A 16,229-nucleotide genomic window follows, 5' to 3' on the forward strand; every position below is an offset into this window, starting at 1 on the left:
TACTGGGTTCGTGGGAAGTGTTTCCCCCCGGCATTAATTAGAGGGCACCAGCCCCCAAGACCTTCCTGCATATCATTTCAAGGGGCTCATTTCTGGAAGAGCAATAACTGGTGTTGGGAATTCCCATTGTTCTAGGCGCATTTTGCAACAGGGAATTCCATTAGAGCAAGCAGTTTCTGAGCACAGTATTGCGCCTAAGATTTCAGATTAAAACTGCAGACTGAAAGGAAATGAGGACCTTTTTCTGCCTTCCCCCTTCTAGCTACTCTCTGAAGACTGGAGAAGAGTCCCTCTTAAGAATATTAGGAGGGTGGGCAGGGGAAGGACTAGACCATGTGAAAAATGAACGTAATATTTTAGCTGCAGTTCATTGATTTTCAGCTTTGTATTCTTGTTATCAAAAAAGCGTGCCTAGAAATTCCGTTGTTGCACCCATAACGGAGGTTTAAGGTGCCCTTTAGCTCCTAGCTTTCATATCTCAGTTTCTAATGCTGGCAATGTGTGTTAACAGCAGCCCCACTCTGCCAAACAGCCTTTCTCCACTTGGGATGTATCCCCAGCTAAACACTACGGTGTACTTACAGGCCTAGTAAATCCAATGAACCCATGATTCAGTGCTAGAAATCTCCCAGGTGCCAGGCGTGTTTTGCTACTGGCACAGGTTCAGTTGCGACCATGCAGAAATCTCTGGATGCCAGACTGGCAACTGACATCTCCACCTGGCTGGTCCCTCCAGCTTTCTTAAGCAGGTCAGCAGAAGAGCTTGTTCACTGCCTTTATATCCCACCTTTTTCTCCAAGGAGTCCATGGGTGACCCCCCCCCCCCCGTTAATTCCTACAATGACCCTGTGAGGTAGATTAAGAGGCCATGACTGATGCCAAGGTCCCCCAGTGAGCTTCAGGACAGAGCTGGAATTTGAACCCTGATCTCCCAGGTCCTAGCTGACACTACTTCTGCTATGGGGCAGCTCTATAAATTAAGTAGGTAAAATAAAAGTGGGAAAAGCAAAATGCTACTTAGAGAAGGATCTGGAATATTCCCCTTGAAGCTTTGTTGGATTCTGGATTGTTTTATTTGATGTTCTAATGTGTTGTAAACTGCTTTTGAGGTTTTTTCTTTAAAATATAAAGTGCTATAGAAATGAAATGAATAATAACAAAAAATAAATTTCACTGCAAAAAAAGAGGAGCCTAGACATTCTGTTATGGCGATGGTAACCTAGGTTTAAGGTGCCATTTGGCAATTAGCTTATACAGTCAAACCTCAATTGTCAAATTTAATCCATTCCAGAAGACCATTCGACTTCTGAAACATTTGACAACCGAGGCACTGCTTCTTGCACTCAAGCGGAAGCCACGTCAGATGTTCGGGTTCCAAAAAGCATTTGGAAACCGGAGCCTTTACTTTCGGGTTTTTAGCGTTCGGGAGTTGAAACGTTAGAAAACGGAGCCGTTCGAGAACCGAGGTTTGACTGTATATGTGAGTTTCTAACACTGCCAGAATTACTGGGGCCAAAAAGTGGTATATGAATAAATGAGACACAATAATAGAATCATGGAATTGTAGAGTTGGAAGTGGCCCTGAGAGCCATCTAGTCCCTGCCATGCATAGCTATCCCATACAGGGATCGAACCTGCAACCTTGGCATTATCAGCACCACACTCTAAGCAACTGAGCTAGATGGGTGTTGTTGGACTACAACTCCATCATCCCTGCCCACTGGCTAGAGATGATGGGAGTAGGAGTCCAACAACGCCTGGGGACCCAAAGTGGAGACAGGCTGCTGTAGAGTCCAGAAGTTGGCCAGACCCTCTCCGCCGGAATTCCTCAGTGACCCTCACCCATCAAGGCGCTCTGTGCATGCACAGGAACCACCTGCCCTTCTCAAGCACCTTCTGCAATGACTACTTACGTGTTCCAAGCCCCAACAGTCCCCCGCCCTCCCTGCAAGGTGCTTCCAGTCTGCTATCTAAATGGCAAGATACTCTTCCCCACGCTGCCCCGCTGGGTCCCTTCTCACCAGAAGTGAGAAGCCAGATACCACAACGGAAAGCCCAACAACTCCCCACCGGCCCAGGCCCTGTTCTTCACCTCAGCGGCCAGGCAGGCGGAGCTCCAGCTACAGATCCCCACCCCGCCAGTGAAACCTGCCCCTTCCCCCCAAAAAGCTGTCCACCTCACGTCTTGTGGCGGGGAGTTCCAGAAGCTCATGCTGTGCCTGCAATGTGGAGGAGGCTGCTGACACCACATGAACACCCTTGCCCTCCTTTTCAGCACCCTTTTGGGATCAGCAGAGAAGCCCCTCAATCAACATGCAAGCCCCGCCCACTGAACAGTACAGAAGCCCCTCCTTCATTTGTTGGCCCCTCCCACTTTGACCAGCACAGCAGCAGCTCCTCCCTTGGAAAGGCCTCCCTCCTCTTAAGGCCCCTCCCACTTCCTATGGTCCCCGCCCCTCTCAGCTCCTCCCCCTCAACTACCGTGCAAGCCCCTCCCACCTGCCATTGTCTCCTCCCCCTTTTTCCCTGCAGGCCCCTCCTCGGTGGCCCCGCCCCTGAAGACCCCACCGCAAGGGGCGTTTCCTTCCTCGGCCCCGCCCCTCACAGGTGCCCACGTGACCTCCCCCTCCGCGTCACCCTGAGGGCGGCGGTGGCGGCTTTGCGAGTCGGGCGCCTCTTACCCTCTTGCCCCGCTCGCCTTTTTCTCTGCCTTCCTTCTCGGCCGCCTCGCCGCTTCCCCGCTGCTGCCGAAGCCGCCGCCGCCGCCGCCTCCTCCTCCCTCGCCCTGCCGCGCAACCCAACCTGCTGCCAAGTCCCGAAAGCGGGCAGGGCAGCCCCCCGCCCTCCGCTCCCGTCCTCCGTCAAAGGGGCGAGGACCGACGGCGCCGCTCGGCCAATACGCGCGGCGCGTCCCTCAGCGCGGAGGCGGGACGAGCGCTCAGCTGCGCCGTTAGGTTGTCCCCGCGGGCGAGCGCGGAAGCGGCCAATCAGGGCCCGCGAGGGCGGGCGGGCGGCGGCGCGGGGGGGGGACTCGTATGCAGATTGCGGAGGTGGGCCAGACTGCGCATGTTCCCTCTTTGCATTATTCATGAGTGGCAAAGGCGGGAAAGGAGAGGGGCGGGGCGAGGCGGAAATCGAGAACTGGGATCGACGTCGATGGTCCGCGTCTGTTTATGGACAGTGGCACCTCGGGTTAAGAACTTCATTCGTTCCAGAGGTCCGTTCTTAACCTGAAGCACCACTTTAGCTCATGGGGCCTCCCGCTGCCGCCGCCACGCAATTTCTGTTCTCATCCTGAAGCAAAGTTCTTAACCCGAGGTACTACTTCTGGGTTAGCAGAGTCTGTAACCTGAAGCGTCTGTAACCCGAGGGACCACTGTAATCAGTTTCCATAATAAAGCCTTTAAAAAATATTAATAATTTAACTATTATTGTTTAAAAGCATCAGTACCTCAAAAATGAGAAAATAATACCAATTATTATTAAACTTTAACAAATAATAATCATAAAACCATTACTGCATTTGCCTCCCACCTTTCTCCCAATTTGGCAGTGGCATTTGAAGAATGACAACTGACCGAAAAAAAGCCAAATAATGTTATTTATTTTTATTTTATTAAATCTTCATGGGCGGTTTGCAATGAAATCATGATAGGAAAAACACAAAATACATTCTAGAAATAAGAACGAAAACAACCCAATAATCCCCAGAGAAGTAAAAACCGGAAGGCAACCCTTGAAACGCAGACAGAGAAGCTGAGGCCCAATATATATATATATATATATATATATATATATAAATTCCAGTATTTGGACAGCAACCAATATGTGCAAATTTGGGAGGATAGTGAACCCAAACAGGAAGAAAAACCTGAGATTCATTAGGCAAACAAAGCAAACAATCAGTTTCAGTGGTGCATAAATTTAATGCATAAAAGGTTCTTTTCATTTTTTAAGAAAAGCCCACAAAGCAATAACAATAACAACAATAATAATAATTTTATTGTTTGTACATCTCCCATCTGTCTTGCCAAATGCAAGGTGGTTCTTTAAAATGAGAGTCAGAACACTTTGGGTGGCTTCTAGCACATATAAAAACGAAATAAAAGGCCAAACATTAAAAACTTCCAGATTAAAAAAGTGCCCTTAAACTTCAGGTAAAAGAGGAAGGGAGGATAGAGCCGTTTGTGGCCATTTTGTGGATCCCTCAAAGCCTGCAGCCCTGGAGAAATCTCTCAATCTCCAATCCCCCAACGAAATCTCTTGGATCGGGGTAGGCAACCTAAGGCCCAGGGGCCGGATCCGGCCCAATCGCCTTCTCAATCCGGCCCACAGACAGTCCGGGAATCAGCATGTTTTTACATGAGTAGGATGTGTCCTTTTATTTGAAATGCATCTCTGGGTTATTTGTGGGGCATAGGAATTCATTCGTACCGCTTTTCAAAATATAGTCCGGCCCCCCACATGATCTGAGGGATGGTGGACCGGCCCCCTGCTGAAAAAGGTTGCTGCCCCCTGTCTTAGATGGCAATAAATTGGACAATAAACTTATTTCAATAAATGAGTTCTTTGCAGCTCAAATCAAAGATTCAGCTCAATGCCCACTCCCAGATTTGCCCCTTGACTGGCTGCACTTTTAGATGCCCCAAAATAAAATTTAAATGAACACATTTTGCACATGGAGAAAGACTCCCGCAAGAGATGAGGAACTCCCATCTCATCTTCGCTTTTCCTGTCTTATTGGCGAGTGGCCTGGTATCCTGGACCACAAAAACTATAATTTTTCCAGTCTCCTCAGCCCCCTGCTGTGGAAACATGTCCATGCCAGGAATGTGCCGTAACATTTTGCTGTGGAGACACACTTTTGTGCCCATGTGCATGCAGAGAGGGGGGCAGAATAAAAGGAAATGGTGATTTCTACCAGCTGGGTGCAGAACAAAATTGCTGCAGCTGAATGCAAAAGGCTTTAGGATATTTGATTTGTCCATGGGAAAACGAAGGGAAATGGAAGACAGGCTCCCTTTGCAGGGCTGTGGGCACAAGTGTTCCTGCCAAAGGGAATTGCACTGAGATATTAAGGCAGAAACATGCTTTGCAGGGAGAGAATGCATCAGGAGAAATTGAATGATCCATTATCAGAACCATTTTAAAGTGGAACGAAGCTGGACTCTGGCTGTGGCTGGAGCAAGTTAGTTCCTTGGAGGTTTTTAAGCATAGCTTGGATGTCCATCTGCCAGGAATGCTTTGGCTGAGATTCCTGCATTGCAGGGGTTGGGCTGGATGACCGCTGGGGGTCCCTTCCAACTCTACAGTTCTATGAAAGTGTACACTCAGCTCAGTGAGGGAACCAGTTGCTTCTTCTTGGAGAGAAAGCAACGTTTATCTCTTAATTTTGGGCAGAGGCAGCTCATGCCGAAGAGATGAGGCCTCAACAGGGACAGCCAGCCCTGCGAGGAAGGTTAGGGGGGGAGAGAGAGCAGCTGCCACAAAGGCTGCCTTTGGGTAGGGATGGGCTGCCCACTGTCGGACGCAGGAGGCCAGACTAGGCCTGCCCACCTGGGCTTGATCCAGGCGCTGATTCAGGGGGGGAGCACCCTGGTCCGTTAGGCCCCCCACCCCAGAGCGCCCCCTGGGCAAGTCACCCTCAACCCCCAACTCCCAATTCTTCCAGGCAAAGGAGCAAAGCCAGTTTCGCTTTTGGGTGCAGGGTGCCCCCTGGTGGCCAAGGGCAGGTGGTGCATTGGTGGAGAGTCACCCATCGATGGAGAGCCTGTGTCACCTGAAACAGGGCATGAAATGGGTGCCATTCCAGACCTTGCGGGTGCAGCAACCTTGCAAGCTTCCAAGTCAACACTGGCCTCTCCTTTTTAAAATGTTTGCTTATAAATTTATTGAGCTTATTACAGTAAATTAAAATAAATAAGAAAGGGGAAAAATAGAAAAAAGGAAAAGAATACATAAAAAAAATTTAAAGCATTTTAAATAACAAAAGAACCATAAAATATAACTATATAGTATCTATGTAGATGAATAAACTCATTGTTTCCCTCAAATATTTGATTAACTATGTGGTTTTGACAAATACATTCCAAATATCATTAAATTTGATTGTGCGTAATCTTTGTCCATTCATTAGTTGCAAGAATTGTCATGTCCTCTATCCATCGATCGAAGGGGGACATATTTTTGCCCTTCCTATGTATAAATATAAATCTTTTTGCAGATGTGTGGGCCCAGAGACTCTATTTTGCTGACCATCTGTCAAGCCCCATAGGTTAGGTATATGAATGATACCTTCTGAAATTTTTAGCTCTTTCCCCACAACAGCATTTATACATCCTAATTTCCCCCCCCACACACACACACAGACGCAAATTCACCAATAATGGACACTGTAAAAAACATAAGTTTAAAAGAAGCATTTTCCTTTTTGCATCTCCAACAGCAGGCTGTCATCAACGGATGTTTATGCCATCGTGTGATGGAGTCCAATAAACTCAAAATAAGATCTTTTCTTGCATGAGACAGCTTATAATCTCGTGACACATTAGAAACAGAGCTAACACAGAGCTTTCCTGAAGGCCGGTGTGAATTCAAAGCCCATGGCAGGAGGAGAAAGCAAACGCCTCTGTCAGGCCCTCCGAGATCCCTGCTTTTCCAGGGAAATCCCAGAATTACAGAAGACATCCCGGTTCCTGATTTGATCCCGGAATGTCCCGCTTTCCTTTTTCCCTCCCCATCTTGGAGAATAATTAAAAGTGGTGTGTGCAGGGGCTAAAACGGAGTCCTGTTTATACTGAAAATAAAATTCCTGCACCAAATGGAGGAAATGGTGAAGTTTCCTATAATTTTGAAGGAAAAGGTCACCCATCCACTTTAAAGTCTTTCATTGCAAGTCATTCTGCAGCCTGCCATTTCTTAGGAAGCATGGAGAAGGTTTATTCCTTTATTGTAAATGGAGCCTCACTCTGCCTACTCAGAAGTACCGGTAAGTCCCACTGTAGTCAATGGAGCTTGCGACCAAGTAATTGGGTATAAAGATTGTGCAGCTTTACACTGCAACCTGAAGCATTTTTACTTGGAACTAAGTCCCACTGAGTTCAATAGCAATAGCATTTACTCTCTGGTAGGATCATTCTGTTTCCAGTATTATTATTTCCTGCCTGCCCCCCCCCCCCAGGGACTCAGGGCTGCTTACAGCTGAAATATTGTTTCATTCCATTTATCTGTAGATGTTGCTGCACACGATTCCTTCCCTCGCACCTTTTTCCTTTACAACAACCCTGTGAGGTCAGTTCAGCAGAGGCTGGCCTTGGCTCAGGGTGGCTGAGGTTGAAGTGCAGAAGGCATCTCTGTGTGCAGTGAGCTCAAATGTGGGAGAAGCTTCCCGGTGGAGAAGAGGACGTCCCTATTTCCATCGGAGAAAGGGGGCTCAGGGAGAGGCATGGGGTGCCCCCCTTTTCCAAGGGGGCTGCAGCTCTCCCCTCCCTTTCCCCGTCTCCTCCGCTCCCAAACGCCAGCAGAGAGCCAACGGTTTCCACAGCAACCCTGTGAATGACGCATTTCGGGATTTGCCACGCAGGGCCTAAGGGGGACTTGCCATTTCTGATTGTGAGGGGGGCAGAGACACTGTGAGATCCACACACAGATGCACCACAGAAGCGCCACACACCCGGGGAGCCAGGCTGGCAGGTGTCCCATAACGGGGGTCTGGCTGGCCCCTGTGAGGACAGCATGATGGGCCCCCTTGGGGCCTGACCCAGCAGCCCGGCTCTTCTTGTGTCCCTATGCAACCTCCAGGCCCAGAAGCAGTCTATCCTGATTAGTTGAGGACAGGCTCTGATCCAGCAGCCAGGCTCTTCTGGTGACCTTCATGCGCAGACGCGCCTTTGTGCAAACGCAGGCCTCAAATGCAGGACCCTCCAGCACAGCAAGCGAGGGAAGGGAGAGGCATGGCACTTTTGCTTTTTCAAGAGCGGTGCATGGAGACAAAGCTTAGCTGCGCAGCACACACGGATGACGCAGCCTTTCACGCATTTGCACACGCACCCACCCTCTGCAAACACCCCTGAGTCCCGAGCGATGCAGCCTGTTTGGTGCAGGATATGCTTGCCATGTCCCTCCCTCTCCATCTGGAATCATCAGCGTTGGCATGGCTTGCAGCGCAGTGCCCGTGGCTCAGGCAGAATCTCAAGGAGCATTGAATCCCCCTTTGGGAAAAAGAGACGGATGCATCGCTGGTGTCGCCCCCCACCGGGGCAGATCTCCGATGAAACAAATGAAGGTGATGTTTCAGGGCCCCAGAAGCAACTTCAGTCCGCATTGCTTAAAAATCTGGGTTCTCATAGACACCAACTGAGTTGCCCAGCTCAAATGCATTAATTTTTTGTTGTATGTATTTCAACAACCCCAAAGTATGAGAGTCCATTACACAAAGGTTGCCAGGGCAGAGTGATCTGTTGTGGGACAGCCCCATTGAAGAAGAGGCCTGGTTGCTGGCTGCGAAGGGGCCCCCATGACCAAGCTTCAGGGCTAACAACAACAACCCATCGGGCTACGTTTCTGGGTGGCATCCAGCACACAAAAACATAATGAAATGTCAAACATTAAAAACTTCTCATTATGTAGGTCTTCCATTGCCCCCAAGTGCCCTGTTCCACCAACTTTATTTCCCCCACCTTCATCTTGTGTGTCTGTGTCAAGCAGGCAGATCAACCCCCCCCCCCTTTTAGGCACTCAAATTGCCCCACACCAAGCATCACTCCGGGCTGCTGCAGTGAGAAGAGAGACGGAGGTGCCCAGTTCTGCCCCCACAGATGACCTCCACCCCATGCCCTCCAGAGTGGCCTTTTCCTGGCTTAAGGGGTGGCATGACCCTCAACCCTAGAAATTAACAAATGCAAGGATTTTGATTACTTGGGGGATGAAGGGAGAAGAGAAGCTGCTGAGGAATTTCTGGGGAGTAGCTGCAAATGGAGGTGGCCATTAAGAAACAATAGAGGGCAATTAAAGGCCATTGGCAAGTCCAGAAAACTGTCCTCCCCCCTTGCCCTGAGGTGTGAACAGAGACTGGGGGTTTGCCAGGGTAAGAGAGCTTTTTGGCAAGGTGTTCTGGGAAGGAGGAGGAGGAAGAAAGACTGGGATCCATCTTGGGCAGCCCCTCTTGAAATGACCACGCTGTAAGATCTGGACTCTCTCTATGCAGACAGAAGGTGTAAATAGGGAAATAAACCATATTTCTTAAAGCTGCAACCGTCTCTGGCGTCTCTCAATTCTCCAAAGGACCACAGACCCTGGGTGAGCACCTGGAACCCGCTGGGATCTTGCAGAGAGTGGGGTAGCACACAACTTTTCTAACACTACTCATTTGTTTTTTTAGTTCTCCGAGTGCGTAAATCTTAAATTTGCATAAGTTGCGAGTTACACATATCCTTTTTGAGGAGAGGTGACACAGGACTGCAAATACAGTTGCCCCATAGATTTGTATAATGGCATTTATAATCCTGGCAGTTTTGCTTCCATTTCCTTCTCTGATGATCCAAAGCCTTTTCCATGGCTGCCCATTGCTCCCAGTATGGCCGGGGATGGTGGCAATGGGAGCTGCCACTGGGTGGAGGGCAGGCAAGTCCCCCCCCCCGTCACCCCTGGATAGGATCGGATCCCCTCACCTCCCTGCAGGGTCCCGACTTGACCAAAGAACAACACCAGGCGAGGGGAGCGGGGAAGGAATGGGATACAATAAATCCATTTTTATTCGTTCATTCAAGGAAGACTATTTCTAGGATAAAAGCTACATATTGTACCATCAGTTTTGTTGGATTACATTATTATAATATGGTCGTCTTTTATTTTCCCTTTTTGCTATCTTTTTTCTCTGGAAAAAGCCAGTTATGCACGGTAGCTGATGTTGTCATGCTGCCATCGTCAAGAGGGAACGTGGGGTGAGAGGGATTGTTTTTCAATTTATTTACAATGCAAAGGACTGCCTCCTTTCGAAATTTTAAAGAAGCACCATTCATGATCCAAGACAAGACATCCCAGCCGGCAAAGATGGAGAGGAGGCAGTGGGTGAGGGAGAATAGACCCCCTTCGCTGTCCTGGGCCCAGCAGACAAGAGAGCGGATTGTGCAATTCCTGGGCCAGCAAAGAAGATGGGGCAGATTCACACACACACACAGGGGGTGGGGAGACCAAAGGGAGCCAGAGGAGCACCAGCTTCCAAGCAACATCCAACTCAAATTAAAATTCACCCCCTTGATGATGGATCCGAGCGACCCACAACCAGGGAGAAAGCGGAGCAGCTGCCCGGACCCCCAAGGCTTGTGCTGGTCCTGAGCGAGCCGCCGCTGCCCGAAGGAGCCTCTGAAGGCGGCCTTGTGCAGGTCTATGGCTGGCAGCGGCACAGGGGCAAACAGGCACACAAACAGCACATGGACCGGGCACTGCGCGCCCTGTGCCGGGATCGCGGAATTGTGCTGCTGAGTCGGACCCCTGGTGCTTTTCAAATAACCAATATAAATTGTGCCAACGCAGCAGAGAAAGTCGCTCCACTGCTTCTGTTTCTGCCAGTGAGGAGAGAAGGAGCTGCCTGGCTACAGGAACCCTTGGCAAATGCAGAAACACCAGTTTTTTCCCCAGGCCCACCCCGGAAAAGCCAGCATCCCTGGGCAGCAGCAAAGACTGCAGGCTTTGACCCAGGGCCATTGGGGGTGAGAACATAAGACCACTGGAAGAGGAGGTCTGACTAGCCTAGTTTCCTCTTCTCACACTGGCCAAATGCTCCTCCGAACCTGGGGATCCAGATAGACTGCCTCTGGACATGGAGGTTCCACGAGGACAGCAGAAGAGCCTGGCTGCCGAATCAGGCCAAAGGGGGCCCATGGCCTCACAGGGGCCAAGCAGATACCTCCCAGCAGGACCTGACAGACTGAGCAGCTTCTCCTTGTGCAGAATCCTCCCTTTACATTTCCAAAATCAATAGGGACTAGAGACTTGGTGGTGGTTGTTTAAAAGAATGGAAACTGACACTGATGGCACTGGGAGAGCGTAAGCCCTGCGGAATCAGGCCAGGTCAACCTGGCAGTCGCCTGTGGCCACAGTGGTCACTTTGGGGAAACCTACAAACAGGACCTGAGCACAAGAGCAGCTCTCCTCCCTGCGGTTTCCAGCAACTGGGATTCAGAGGTTTCCTCCTGCTGGGTGTGTGAGTGAGACAGAGAGAGAGAGGTTAGTGAGCTCAGTGGATAAGAGCACGAGACTCTCAATCTCAGGGCCATGGGTTTGAGCCCATGTTGGGCAAGAGATTCCTGCCTTGGACTAGATGACCCTTGGGGTCCCCGTCAGCTCTACAATTCTACAATCAATTAAAATTCACAGGACTAAGATTTTGGTGAGGATATTGTTTAAAAATACAGATATCTTAGACCTATTATTATTATTATTATTATTATTAAGATTTCTATACCGCCCTTATCTCAAGGGGGTTCACAGAACAAAATACAGGACAGAAACAAGTAAATAATTAAAAAAGGAAACAGAAAAATAATTTATAGATCCCCCTGGACACCACAACAACAAACCCCTTTTGAAAACACCCGTTTCTTACTGCAATTATTTATATAGTTATAGATCTAGGAATGTGTATATTTCAAAATGCACTTTCAAAAAAAGGGACGGAAGGGCCGCTGAAAAGGGGCGGGAGAAGGGCCAATGGGTGCTGTTCCCTAGGCAGGGCAGGAGCCCGCCAGGCCCAGGAGCCCCCTTCGCCCACAACCCCGCGCTGCACCTTGCCCACGCCATTCCTTGAGCTCGTCCTCCCCCAGCCCCGCTCCAGGGCACCCCAGAAGGTCATGATAGCAGGTATGGGGGGCAGGCATAGCTATGGTATGAAAACAACAAAAGGACATAAGCGATTCCTGAAATCAATTTATGAGGTATGGGAGAAGTATAAAAATCTATTAGAGCGGAAGACACCATGGTGGCTCTCTGTTAGAAGCAATATCTGTTAAAAAATTAAACATGAGAGGTGACTGGGCAATCTAAATAGAGCTGTTAGCAGAAGTGGAAGATCAATTAAAATGGAAAAAGTTTGAAGACATTAGAGAGCTACTAACAGATTGGTTACAGTACCATCAATTAAATGATGTCTTCAAACTGGATAAAAAAAGTTTTGGTACAGAGATGTCAAGGTTTGAAAAAGATTTGTTGGAAAATAATGTGAAATTACTTTCAAAGATGAATAAATTACTTTTAGAAAGGCTCACTAAAGATGAAGAAGTTAAATCAATAATGATACACTGGGCAAGAAATTTTGGTTATAATATACAGTTTTTATCATGGGAAAAGTTATGGAAGGAGGATCTGAAGTTTACAGCCTGCTGCTCGTTGAAAGAAAATTACATGAAAATGATGTACAGAACAGCACTTGCCATTGATCGGCTTCTCAAATATAAACACTTTTCTTACATTCTGGCAGCTTTAAAAGACTTGGAGGTTGTTACCCGACTGTCACCCGTTTGCTGTGAAAGTATGGTCCAGAATGAAGCAGTATCCACTATTTTTACTTTGATATGGAGTTGTAATCACAGTGTCCCTAGCATGGATGTCATACGTTATTCTGTCCAGGTCCTGCTTAATTTGTCAAAGTATGAAAAGACAACTGAAGCCGTTTACACAGTGGAGAATTGTGTTGATACTTTACTGGACCTACTTCAGATGTACAGAGAGAGAGCTGGCGACAAAGTTCCAGAGAAAGGTGGAAGCATTTTTACCAAGACGTGCTCTTCTTTCAAAGGACTCAAGAAGAGCTTCTGAGATCCGAGGCAGCTCACGAGTAGGTACTCGCCTTCAGAGCCTGCTTAAACTCCCAGCACGGAAACATCAAATGGATGCACGAAGAATGCTTGCCAAACAGAAGTTGGCCGCATACAAAAATGGGCATTTCTCTGTCCCAGCAACTCCTCTAAGGACAACAATAGGCAGAGACCAGGCAGAGACCAGAATGGGTTTTAAGGAAAGATAATATAAAAGATTGTTGATCCTCTGCAAGCAATTCAGAAGGTATTGGATACAATTGGAATTCCTTATTACTAAAGAATGACTTTTAAAATGATATTAAAAAAAGCATTGTCAGGATCAGCTTTCATATTATGTAGAGTGTCATATAAATCTATATCCAATTTTATCAGTATATAGTTGTGATACCTCAGTTTTATTGCACATTTTTGTATGTCAGCTTGTGATTGGTATTGTCTTTATTAATTACTTAGATATAATTTGTAAGTAACAAACTAAACTATATATATTTTTTTAAAGGCTGAGATTTTGTATAAATAAATAAAAAAAAGGGGGCGCTAGGGGCGCATTGGAAGATGGCCGACAATACCATCTCTCCGGCTCACACGAGGTAATTAAGAGGCTGATATGGGAGTATGCAGCCTCCCTTGTTGCCCCAAGGGAATGGGGAACACTGCCTTGCCTGCTGTGGCCATAAATCACCCCTGGATTCGAAAGAAGGGGGTGAGGGCACTAGGCACAAAGCCCTTGTGTGGGTCTGGCTCTCCCGGACGCTGTCTCTGATTGCGCACTGGCTGCAGCAGCTCGAAATAAACAATTAGAAAGAAGCAAATGCACATACTTCGAGTGAAGATCGGGAGTAAAGACTGCTAATTAAAGGGATCTCTGGGATGTGGAGCGACGGGCTGGATTCAACAATAAATCAAAAAGAAGATTCATCAAAGGATTGGTATGTCGGAGCGAGACTGAATGGGGGGGGGGACTTTTCTTTTTTTGTCTTATGTGAGTACCCCATAACCCTCCCCCCTGAGAAAGAATCGTTACAATTACTGATCACAAGCAGGAGGATTGGGAACTGTATGGAAATTGATTACTAATCAAGGACATGGCTTGTGGAAACATCGGGAAAGGAAAGGGAGTTCTTTGTGACGCAGTCATAAAAAGAGAGTGTTATGGCAGGCCTGCCCGCAGGAGGACCGAGGGGGAGGAGGACTATGGCCGTTACTGTATTGGAATGTGAGATCGGCCTGGCAGGGCCCCCTGAGAAAATTGAGGAGAGCGGCAGGCCTGTGGAAACCAGGACAGACTGTGGGAAATGTTTTGTACGGAGGTGTTGAAATGATGTCTGTCTATTTTGATATGGCTCTTGGATGAGTGTAAAATCCACACAGGATATAACAACGTTTGTTTTCAACCTGCTTGTGGAAACCATCAGAGATCACAAAGAAAGGAATATATGATAACAACAAGAAGATGAAGAAAATAACAAAGAGAAGATTGATTAAGAACTGTGAATACTATTTGGACAGAACTATGTATATTAAAGCAGCAGCAAGAGAGATGTTTGGATCCCTTTCGGAACTCGAAGCATGGGTACCCCCAACAAAAATTTTAAAATTTGGCTGTGTAATTTGGAATTAATGTGATTTGGAATTATTGTGATTTGATTGGCCTGTTAATAAAAATTATTTAAAAATAAAATAAAAATGATGTACCATTGGTATCTGACCACCAGTAAAATTGCGAAAATGTATAGAACCAGTTCAAGTGTGTGCTAGAAATGTAAAAGGAAAGAGGGTACTTTTTATCATATGTGGTGGTCATGTGGGGTGGCAAAAGCTTTCTGGGAAATGATATACAACGAGCTGAAAAAAGCCAGAGTTTTTGCTAGGTATTATAGGTGCAGAACTACCAAAAGAAAACAAAAGACTGTTTCTGTATGCAACGACGGCAGCAAGGATGCCCGTAGCCCAGAGATGGAAAGAAGGAGATCAGAGAAGAGTGGCAGACCAAGATGATGGAACATGCTGAAATGGCAAGACTGACGGGAAAGATCAGAAATCAGGAAGACCAAGTATTCTTAAAAGACTGGAATAACTTTCTAACATATTTGAGAGACCACTGTAAACAGCTTGAAATCATTGGCAGGAACACATTGACGCTTGTACAGTAACATGACCTTTGGATACCTTGATTATATAATAGATAGATTACAGTAAAAGATACAGGAATAAAATTTAGAAATGGAGCCCACGGAGGGAGGGAAGGAGGTCTGAAGGTTCGAAAGAACCTCTTTTTTATTTTTGGAATGGTCATGTTTGTTGTGTACAATCTTTATGTAAAACCAATAAAAAACTTATATATAAAAAAGATTTTGGTGAGGGTCTGCACTGGGGAGGGTTTTTGAGGGGACGGCCACGCCTCCCTTGCACCCCATCTGGACTACCGCAACGCATTCCACCTGGGGCTGCCTTTGAAAAGGGCTCGGGAACGAAACCTCCCCAGGCACATTTTAGCTAGGTGACGTTGCTGAGGGCCGATCCCTGTCCAGACCCCTCCGGAAGACGTCTTCAGGATCTCGCTCGCAGGCTTCTCTTAGTCGGGTGTAGCTTTGACGGCACAGCATGCATTGCCAGTGCCCAGGGCAAGGCCTCCTTGTGGGGGTCGTGAGGAGGCAACAGGTGGACGTGGCTCACTGTGCCCCGTGGCTCCTGCGCCTGGCGGAGGTTGGCCCTCTCAGCTCGGCGGGAGCAGCGGCTGGCGCTCCTTCGAGGGCCTGGGAGAAGGCGGAAGAGGGCAGGCCGAGGGGCCAAGCGCAGCCCTTCCCCGGACGTGCAACACATGGGCGGGCACCGGCAGGTGCCAGGCAAGCGGGCAACTCCGCTCCGCTTGCCCCTTGCACCCCTTGCCCAAGGACACCCGCCAGGAGGGAGGTCCTGGGGAAGTACCAGTATGGGCCAGGAAAAGTCTCGGCTCCAGCTGCCCCGCGGCCTCAGCAAGGGAGCCTGACGTGCCTGGGGCCACGGCCCCCTCGCCCCCCACAACACGCCACTGCCTCTGGGACAAAAACACTGCCACACATTTCCTGGGAACCATTTCCAAAGTCTGCACAGAGTTGCAGAACCCTGAATCGGAGCCAAAGCCAAGGATCTCCTCCTCGCAAGAGTCGCTTTTCAATGACCGCTCCTGATATTTCCTGCTCTCTAGAATAAAGGCCGGCACAGCACCATCGGAGGAATTCTCAATGCTGTAAAACGCAAAGCTTGTCTGTAGCTACCTAAAGCAGCTTCTTTGTACAGGAGGGACTTTGCCCCCAATTTCATCTCATGAACTGCCCAGAGATCTTTGGGATTAATCTAAGAAAGAAAATAAATGAATTATTATTAAGCAGCCAGATTGCTGACTGGGGCTGGTTAGAGAGAGCAGGCGAGCCC

The 16,229-nt window shown here is 48.1% G+C and overlaps 1 protein-coding gene across 3 annotated transcripts in view; it reads right to left on the reverse strand.

The window, feature by feature from the left end:
- Nucleotides 1-16,229, reverse strand: part of GNG7 (G protein subunit gamma 7) — a 130,142-nt gene that overhangs the window by 99,703 nt on the left and 14,210 nt on the right. Inside the window, exon 1 of one of the 3 annotated variants that reach the window (XM_080988636.1) lies at nt 2,803-2,922. The exons of 1 other annotated variant lie outside the window; for it this stretch is intronic. The gene's annotated coding sequence lies outside the window, so the exon portion shown is untranslated. Of the gene's footprint in view, nt 1-2,681; nt 2,923-16,229 lie in introns of those variants that run through there. One more of the 3 variants, XM_080988634.1, reaches the window with a different exon arrangement.

This window comes from Podarcis pityusensis, assembly GCF_964106645.2.
Source record: "Podarcis pityusensis genome assembly, chromosome: 18".
In the NCBI taxonomy this organism is placed as follows: Eukaryota; Metazoa; Chordata; class Lepidosauria; order Squamata; family Lacertidae; genus Podarcis; species Podarcis pityusensis.